This window comes from Varroa destructor, unplaced genomic scaffold, assembly GCF_002443255.2.
Source record: "Varroa destructor unplaced genomic scaffold, Vdes_3.0 BEIS01000007.1, whole genome shotgun sequence".
NCBI classification, from domain to species: domain Eukaryota; kingdom Metazoa; phylum Arthropoda; class Arachnida; order Mesostigmata; family Varroidae; genus Varroa; species Varroa destructor.
The window spans coordinates 20,331,324-20,341,746 of NW_019211460.1; positions in this window are offsets into that span (position 1 = coordinate 20,331,324).

Genomic DNA, 10,423 nt, shown 5'->3' on the forward strand with positions numbered 1-10,423 from the left:
TTTCTTAGTGTAAGTTATGTGTTATTAGTTTTATTGAGAGTAAATGGGTAAAAACAGTCAGCCTAATTCCGACTCGGCGGATGTTCGCCTTCGAGGAACTTTCTTACAAATACTCGTAAATAGTTATTCAGCAATTTATTAATTTCCACAAGCGGCATAATCATCAACACATCATACCCATCCTTCCGATTCTATATTGACAAACTGTACAGGCTAGTTTCCTATACCCAACCTTTTGTCTAAAAAATATCGATAGAATGAACGATGAAGAAAGACATAGAGTATGAAAAATGTCTTCGTTCTATGGCCGTTGCTCAGTTGCTTTTCCAATACTATAAAGCAGGCTTTTCCTTTCAAGGACATGTTTATGGAGACGAATGCGCGTAGAATATTTCACGCGGACAAGATGAATACCCCTGATGAAGCGGGCGCTGTTGCCGCACGAAATCTCAAATGATTAGATATGTTTCGAAAACGAACGGCCGACCAGAAGACGATTTCATTCAAATGAGAAATCACATTTGGATTCTGAGGTATTTTTACTTATATAACGAAATGTATGTTCTGCTCTTCATCACTCATTGCTGAATAGACAGTCACCGTCATGTTTTACCACTCGCTGGCTACCCTGTGCATCGCCTATTTTTTCACGTCTTCTAACACTCCCATATAGAATTATTCCGCTATGCGCATATAGCTTTTTTCGGAGGTAACACAAAAAATCAGCAGTTTTTCGTCAGCCTTCCTACCCGCAGGAACATGAGCGCAGACATTTCTTGCCAACAGTAAGATGATTTTTATGTTACTCGTCAACTGCAACTTCTCAAATAATCTCCTTGCCTTTCTAACGTCTCAATACGAATCAACAGACAACAGCCGTTTAGCAGGAGGTTGCAGTCACGAGGTGTTCTGCATGAGTATGGTGAACGTTCACCGTTGAACGGTCGACCGTACAGCGCTGTTTTGACGTCAATCTGTTCCTTTAAACGTGTGATGGATGCGAGCCACATCCGGCTGTCGGACCATATTCTCGCCCAGTATCAGCGGTGGGCTGTACGGTGGTGCGAAAGGGAGAGGGGCGAAACTCTCCATCTCTTGCTGACAACGGTTCGCAATAAGTAACGAGAAAAGACTTCTTTGTCCCCCTTTATTTTGAGACGGCTGTTAGAGGCAGCGGGCTGCTACAACGGTGGCTAATGGCCTTACTGAGGGACCAGGAACAGCTAGAAAACGGATCGCCGCTGTAAACGACAGGTTTTCTATTGAGTAGTAAAGCTGTTCGTTCAAATGGAGGGGGGGGGGAGAAGGGGACTTCTGCCCTAGGCCGGAAGTGGTCACTTTGAACAAGTGCTGCTTCATCCCGTAGACCACATAAGCGATCACCTGTGGCCGTTGGATACTAGTATGTGCGCAGACCATTACCACCACTACAACTACGAGCTTTTTTCGCCAGCAGGTTTGTCCTGGTGGACGATAGCCAGTGATATGTCTTAGTGGCACCCTTGACTGCAGCTTCCTGCGAACAACTATACTGGCAATCCCTAAAGCTCTTATTTCAGGTGGCTTAGCGGGCGACAGTGAGTTGACTTATTCATTGGTGGCAATGCCGGTGGAAAATCTAATTACGTGATAAGGCCACATGGACTCGGACACACAACTAGCATGAAAAATTAGATAAAAAGTATTACTCGAAAAGAACAGTCTGTTGCGCTCAGACAGCGGATCATACAAGCAAGAAAATAGAACATTGTTGCTTAGTATAGTTTAGTATGTTACAGTTTATATGGGGTCAACTTTCGTTTGCACTGTAAACGAAGCAAACTTTTGGGGTCAGTTAGTACTGCAGGTACTACTTTATAACGAGAACCAGCATGTATATGGGCTAATTCTGATTTGCTATGATTTCAGATATACTCGAAACTCAGGCATATGATATTTTCCACGCATAGTTCAAATTTTTACGTGCGGTACTGTGTTAAACATTGTTACGGGTGGCTTATACGTTACCACCGCAACGTCGAAAGAGCACTATACGTTAAAACAGAGAAATAATTATTATTATTATTTCTGAGCAAGACATTGTGTTTTCCAATGAGATCTCGTGTTGTTTCGTAGCTGTAGAGCTGTGAAAGGTCGCTTGTGGAAAATTTTCGCGCCGATCCGATTAAAAGCTCCACACGTACATGAAATAGCATATTTTTCAGCAGTTGAACTTTCGAAGCAAACTTTGCAAGCAAATCTGGCTGCACGAACGGAAAGTTCAACTAAAATCAAAGCGTTACACGACTCGCATTACTAAGATAATAAAGGCACAGTTAGTTTTTAGAAACGACTTGTTTAAGGGTAACATAACGACTATATTTTTTAACTTGTGTCTTAAGTTCAATTTTATCGAAACATATATAAATTTCATTCAACTGCATCGAAAAGTACCTTGTAGACAAATGATGACCTTTCATGCGTCAAGCGAACAGATTTATCGAACGGAAATGTTCTCCAACTTATTCTACAAATAGAACAAAAAAAAAACTAGATTACATTCGCAAAATGGTAACCTAAAGAGATTATTTGCTTGGACCGGTGAGTGGGTCTCGCGTTATGCTTTCATACATTTTTACACGATGTTTTTCGTCTCCGAGCAAATACAAGAAACTGACTAAATAACCACATTGTATATACAACATATTCCCAAACTCTTAGCAAATAATTAAGTGGTTTATTGAGCTCGATAAAAGAAACATTTTGTAAAAAGTGTACGGTGCCGAAGCACCTTTATACGGTCAAACTCCGATCTTCATCGCTAAGAACGCTAGACTTAGAATTACGCATAGAACTACGACGGTGAAACCAGAAGAAAAGATACACACAGGAAGACATTGCTGATGTTCAAGTGAAAGGTGTTGACTAAAAAATTGTCCATTCTGAATCAATGAGCTTCAAATTGAGTTACTAACGTTTTAAGCAACAAACTACAAAGTACTCACCTAGCCAAGGCTGTACATTTGGCACCGTCAGTGCGTTCACGTGCTAGCTTAGTGAGTAACGTATATTCTTGCTAAACTTATCGATAGATTGTGAGTTCATCCGTCTGATGGAATGGCTAATGGCGATATCGGCATTAGTTTCCTCACTTTTCTTCAACGTTTCGAGTTAGGGTCTATAACCGAGGATGTTGCCAAAATTGGGGAAATGGTCAATGGTATCTCGTGACGAGATCAAATGTTTTCAGCGTTTATCGTTTTATGCATTTAATACGGACAACGATATAACTTACCAGCGAGTGTATGATTTTCACTCAATAAAACAAGGACCGCATGGGTCAGTTCAATGAGCTAAACGTAGTGAATGCAACTATACATCATATACGATCAAACTGAGAACATACAGAAAGTAAATACTCAACAACCGACTACTAAGAGAATCCAGACATCTTACACAAAAATGAAAATAGCTGAAGAAGAATATCAGCTCAGATTTAGCTATATAATGAAACAGATGTTTGGCCTGCAAATAGAATACTTCATATTAATGATAGAATACTTCATATTAGTGATAGAATACTTCGTATTAGTGATAGAATACTTCATATTAATGATAGAATACTCCAGATTAATGTTAGAGGTGGCTAATGCATTTATTACATTAGCTTTAATGAGCTCAGTGGCTTTTACAAACTATTGCTTCTACTTGAGAACTGGCTGTACTTAAAGGGTTTAGAGCGCGGTTTATATACATTATTATGTAGACAGTTATACAGAGGGTTTTTTTTAAGAAAGTACGTAAAGCTATTTGTAGATGGCATCTCCATGGCTAATCGCGTAATTCTTTTTAAACCTACGAAGTTGTGCGACTTTTTGGACACTCTGTACTAGAATGCGTAGCAAACACTGGAGTAGTTCGAAGGAAGTTTAGCTTGAAGTCAACTTAACTGTATGGTACTTGAGCATAACACTTTATTCACTAGCAAATCCTTCATGACCTTCACATAATTGGCTAATGCAAAATTCACGCAGTCTGTTTGATCCGCGGTCTTAATCGAAGGCCATCCTTAAGCTGAAATTACCTTTATTCACTCAGTAAGAATCACTTCCATTTTCTGGTGCCGAAGTCAGTAAATTTCTATAATATTCTTCTATAGCTGACCCATCGACATCTGTTCGGCTATGTGGCTTCCTCTTTCCACTTTTAGAGCGTAAATTGGTGTGTATTTATTTTTAGAACTGCGTGTCTGAAGGTCATGTCGGCCAGGTTCCCAAGCAACACTTTAAGTTTTGTGCATTTGGTGCTAATAGTTCACTGCTATCAGACAGACTATCCGTCTACTCTGTACAGGGCTGGAAGGTCCAGCTAAAGAATGAGGGCCTGCAGCTGCCTGACCCTTGATGACCTTTCCTCTTCTTGAATGAACTACCCAGACCTGCTTAAATACTCTAGCAGGGGGGCTGTTTTCATAGAACTTCAAACACCTGAGACTAGGCCGGCAAAGGCCAATCCGCTAGTCTCGAATTAGGGATTGCTACCACTTTGGATTTCTTTTATGCAGCAAAAATTGCTACGTGGCTGCCTTTCTACTCAGCTTTACATGCTTATTCACGCGGCGTAAGTGTTTTCTAACCACGGTATTTACTAACCTGAAAGGTACCATTGGTTAAGGCAATAACTTAAAGTCGAAATAGACACAATCGGCGATGGAAGATGGACAGACGCTTTTACAGGCCCAAGCAGGAGAAAGGCGATTTTACGTTAAAAAAAAGGCTTTATAGTCAGTTAACCAGTGTGGACATAGCAAGTGAAGCTGCACATTCTGTTTTGCCGCCGACCCGCCTTCTTTATCTATATACTCCAGAACCTAGATGAACAGTAAGTGAAGTCTGATATACGGGAGCGCCGTTGGGAATTATGACGACTGCAACATTGTCTCTACCCACGATATGATACCTAAGCTTCGTTTTGAAGTACGATACCGTTAAGCGATCGCAAAACTTTTGCTCTTTGTAACAAAAGTTCTGTAAATGTTTGTGCTAAAAGGTTACGCAGGTTCTTTAACAGGCCGACCATGTACGTTTTGATTTCAAAAACTGGGGTGGTTCTCAAATTTCGAGACGACTGCACCACCTAAGAGAACCTTCTTTGATTGTCTAGCCGGCAACATATGCGTTGGGCAATAAGAGTCAAGTCGACACGCGGAGAATACTCTTACTTAGGCTGGTGGTCAATTCTGATAGAATCACTGAACGTTCAAACCGCACATAATCAGCTAACAAGTCTTATTGTATCAAAAAGTACCAAGAATATGCCTTGTACCATATCCACATTCCTCAATTTCCAAGGCCTAGTTACCTCCTGGCGAGTTTTGGACCAATACATATAAGCTGGATATAAAAAAATCCCGTCGGAGGCATGTCAGCACTTGTTCGGTCACCGAAGTAACTTTGCGGAGCTTTTTGCTCGTCCAAGCGCTTACAAATATAGCAAAATTTTTCGTCTGATATAATGAGCTGAGTTGAGTCGCATCGGCATTCACCGTGTTATTGTGTTTCCGAAGCTCATGATTAGGCACAGCCTTCAGATTTTATCAAGTCATGTGAGTTGTTTGTAATGACTTTCATCGAGCTCTTTTACTATGTTCATAATTTACTTAGATCGTTGTATTTAATTTACTCCCTAATGCATACTGCCGATTGTATAGAGTGCCGCGACTAACTCCTATTTGTATAAAGTGCAGACTATAAAATAGGTCCTATCCAATCTTTATTTCTCTCAGAAACGGTGCTAGCATTACAAACAGCGCTCCTCGATCGACATTGAGATTTTGTATTTTAAGAGAGTTGTAGCTTTTTAAAGTGAAATAAATTAATATTTATCACTATATTTGTCCCGATTATCGTCTAGTCTCAACGAACAATAAATCCTGTTCTTTACGTTCTTAGCAGATGGCGACAAATTATACGATGATATAGCCGTATTGGATCTGGCGTTAGGGTGTTCCACTTGTAAGTGTTCGCTGCTCCTCCTTTTTCATGTTTTCTGCAGACTTCATTGTTTTTCCCATTTTCATGGTGGATAAGAGTAATGTTAGCTGCGTTTGAGTCGGATCAGGTGTCTAGAAAGGGTTTTGGGTAGGGTAGTGATAGTTGTTTGGGGGCGGACGGCCAAATGGGGGTATAGCAGAGCACATAAAACGAAGAGATCCCTTACCCGTCTTTCTATCTAGTTCTTTTTTTGCTTCTCGTCCTCTTCCTCCTTCACTTTCTCTTGGTCTCACTCGTTTCAATCTCCTCTATTCCCGAAGACCTTACTTTCACCCCCGTTTACGTAGGCCTCGGGGCGACACGTGTCTTTGTAGGCACTGCGGCGAGGCGCGTGTCCTTTCAGTCCTACGTTCAACGACGTATAGGTAAGCCTGCCTCGCGACGAAAATGAGAGGCAACACACCCGGCGAGGCGGAACCGATGGCATCCACTTCCCTCGTCCTGACTCCTACTTTGGCTTCCGGTTGCTCTTTGGTAAGATCGTATCCCCACTGCAGCCTGACTAACGAACCCATTTCCTTCAAAAGTCCGCGCAGCAGGCCATCTCTGCCTGATGGGTGCAGCATGGGAAGATGGGCGGATGAAGACTCCGACCTACAAAAAACATGTAGTCGTTTATACGAACAGAGCAGCCGCCCCTTCTAACGTTGCGCTCTTACGCCCACTCAAATAGGAAAAGAAGTAAGAGCAGCCATGAAGGATCGAGTGATGGAAGTCAAATAGTGACGAGTCAGACAGAGCATGCAAAAGGCTTCCTGTGTAAGAGCGTAGGAAGCGTTAGTGGTATGCCGTAGCGCTAGTGCTGGAAGCAGCGATTGTCGCTGCGATCGTCGTTGGGGTAGTACCACTAGGAAGGAATAGTAGTTGTTGTTTCAGTTTGTTATAAGAAAACACCAAATAAAAGATGTAGGTTCGGAAGAGGTAAGGGTCTAAAAGTCGACGTAAAGGCAGCAGACTGAAATGGCTGCCTAGTAAAACTGAGAGAAAGAAGTGGAAGGAACAAAACGACGTTCGACAGTTGAAGCTTGCTTGTATGAACTTGAAGAATTAGCTGAAACAACGAATATTTCCTCTTCATCGAGGGCCAAGATGGAGACCAACAGCGTTTAATTCCATGAGTAAACGTGTTATCCTTTAAAATAGCTCGATTGCATCAGTGGAACTGTATATCACACACAACTAAATGAAATCCGCTTTATATCCCAATACTACCTCTGCCGTTAATAGATGTAAATTTGAATTTGGCTTTAAGACTTTCGAGTCCAAAGTAAATTATGATGTTATAAGCATCATTATTCGTTATTTGTGTTTACAGTAAAAATTTGCCCGTAAACTTGGCTTATAGGAACCATAAAACATAATTGTACCGCCCCCCCCCTCTCTGACGAACAGCCGAAAGAAATGTTGCCAGGGGTTACAAAAATCAGGACAGCTTCATGGCTGTAGACTTAGGGCATATACTACACATAGTCACGATATCACCCCATTGGTTACCTTGCTCGATGCTTCCTGACATTACGATGAAATACGCTTTTACGCCTCCATGGCTCGGCCTGAAGTTCTAGACAGTCCCGACTTTCGGGCCAGCTCGAAGCAGACCAAGCCTCCTTACAGGGTCTCGCCTTAGAAACCAGTACAACACAAAAGGTCTTACTTCTGAAAACTTCTCTCCTTGGAACGTAAGCAGCGTTGAGGAACGCTTCCTGCTTAGGGTGCGCTTCCCACATAGTGCGTTGGAGCGGATGGTTCTTCTGAATGGGGCAGCGTGACGCTGCTATTCCGCTGGTAACCGCTATGAGCCCGGCCAGGTCAACCAACACGACAGAAAGGCGCTCCAACGACAATTAACTGAGATGTTTCTCATTCTCGAAGTAAAAGTTTCGTTTTTTTTTAAAGGAAAAGATGCGACAATTTTAGCACTGTCGTTACTAGGATACTGCGATTGTTCTAGCGAACTCTGTAGCCTTTGGTCTCCCTTATAAGCTCGATTGTACTAAACGTACTACTTCGTATATGCACAACTCGAAGAAGCAACCTAGTGTTATATTGAAGCTATTTAGTTGCGACCTTTAGACAAAAACAACGTCAAAACCAGATTTATAGTGATGATAATAAAACGTGTTGCATTTATAAGGACTTATAATATATATGAAAGCCACATTTGGTACTGAACGGACTTTCACTGAAAGATTCGGAACATCGAACGATTGAAGGGGCAAGTAGGTTCTAAGTAGTTCCTAACTTATTGCCTGATCTACTAATGGAAGGATAATACAAGGATATAATTTCAAATTAACAATAATTCGTAAATGTACACCGTAATATACAAACTCGCACAAAGGACTTGCAGGCCCAGGCGCCACTCATTTATGTGCCGGCACCATCTTCAACCTATCCATTAGTGGTATTTTCGTTCTCTCAGTTATTCATAGTCCACCGTTTTTGTGCCTATATTTCGTTTATTGGAGTTGCTGGAGTTTATTGGATGCTGAAAATCTTGTCCACGAGAGAAATTTCATGATTGTTTTTGACTCTCTCCATCGAGAGCATCCTTTAGATTGTGCAGAAGGACAGCGTTTTTCGAGGACTAGCTTCAAACATATAAAAGGGCTTAAATTATCGATTTTCGATCTGCTGGAAAACGTAGGGAATTTACGCCAATTCCGATGTCATTCCACTTTCCTCGGTAGTACATAATCGATAGTCTCAAAGAACGTTTCTTCAAAGAACGGAAATGCGGTCGCCATAAACGGTGCACGTATATATGATGTACAAATGTGTTCTTATCGTACAAACGAATGCCCACTTTGGCACAAGTATTGCGTAATATATGCTATAATATTGAGATTACAGTGTCAATAGTCCAGCAACCTGGACGAACTTTGTAAACGTTTTCTTCTGATTCAATAGCCGCTGAGGTTCAAGCAAGGGGCTGCTTGGGTCTTCGTTGGCACCTAAATGCTCTTACGTGTATTGTTTCCACTGTTCTGCATCATTCAGCTACTGTAGCACGCACCTCATGCTCGAGTGGATATATGAGTGAAAAACCCCATCCGCAGTCTCTTTAACATGTTCTCGTAATTTCGGATGCGACTGCTTACACGCTCAGAAAAGCGAAAGCTAGAAAAAGCCAATATATCAAAAGATTTGCGAAGTAGCTGTAAGAGATGTTCGTTGTACGAAACTTAACTAAACAAATATATTTTCTATTGTGTTACGTATCAAGACCTTTGCTCATGTGTCTAGGTCTGCCGCTTTCGATATGTTACTGCACCTTCGTATCCTAAAACTAGTATGACTTGACGATAAACCTTTGGCTTCCGCAACAGCTGTCTAAAAACACTGCTATTACTAATATATACGTGATATTATTAATTATTATAAATAAAAACACATCTTTGGAATGGGTCTTCTCCAACTGTTTAGCAGTTTCTGACCCATTCTGTATATCAAAGAAACAACATCCGTATCAAATGAACAGCTCCTGTTTCCCATTTTTAATTGACACACAGCCTACTGTAATAAGTGCAAATAGTCCAGTGACCGTTAGTTAAATTATTTAACGCTCCGTCAATTATTGCAATCCATATCGAAGCTTTGCAAAATAGTCTTGGAAGGTTTCCTTCTTTATCCCTTGTGAACTACTCCGACATACTATTTGCCGTGCCCGTCAAGCACTCAGTCAAGAAATGCCCAAATTCAGTGCGTTTCATGGTCAAGTGTAATCGAAGTTATACTCTAACGTAGTTTCCTTTTAGGCGACGTTTAGCCAATGAGCGGAGCGACCACATGTGCTATTTGTTACAGACGGGTGCGGGTCACGGCAACCGAACTCGACAGGTCCAACTTCCCTATGAGGATGCAAGGTCCTTGCCTTCTAGTTGACCGTCCAGATTTCGCCAATCGAGCTTGTCTTCAGTTTCGATTTGGCAGGAACCTCTCGTCCCTTTCACGGTTCATCGAATGCCGCTAATTTTGTCTTTGCTCTACGACAATCCGCTCGGCTTGATATAGGTAAATCTTTGGTATGAATTTTGGCGGCGTCAATTCTGTATTACAACCAAACTAACGATCAGAATCGTAGGTTTTTATTTTTTACACCATTACAACACTTGGTACACCCAGAAAAAGCCACCACGTCAGTTGGCGTGTCTTGAGCTACATTGTTCTGATGAGGAAAAAGAATAGACACTGTGAAGAAAGACTTCAGAGTGTGATTGTAATGCATTCTGGGCTCGCTCTTAAGTTAACAACGGTAGCTGCCGCTTCAGAAGCGTGAATAGGATCGAAATTACAAGATATCTGTAAAGGACAATAATAAGGCGTCCAACTCGCACTACATTAACGTTGGAAGCAGTAATGGCGGACGATGCGACAAAAAAGAAAACTAT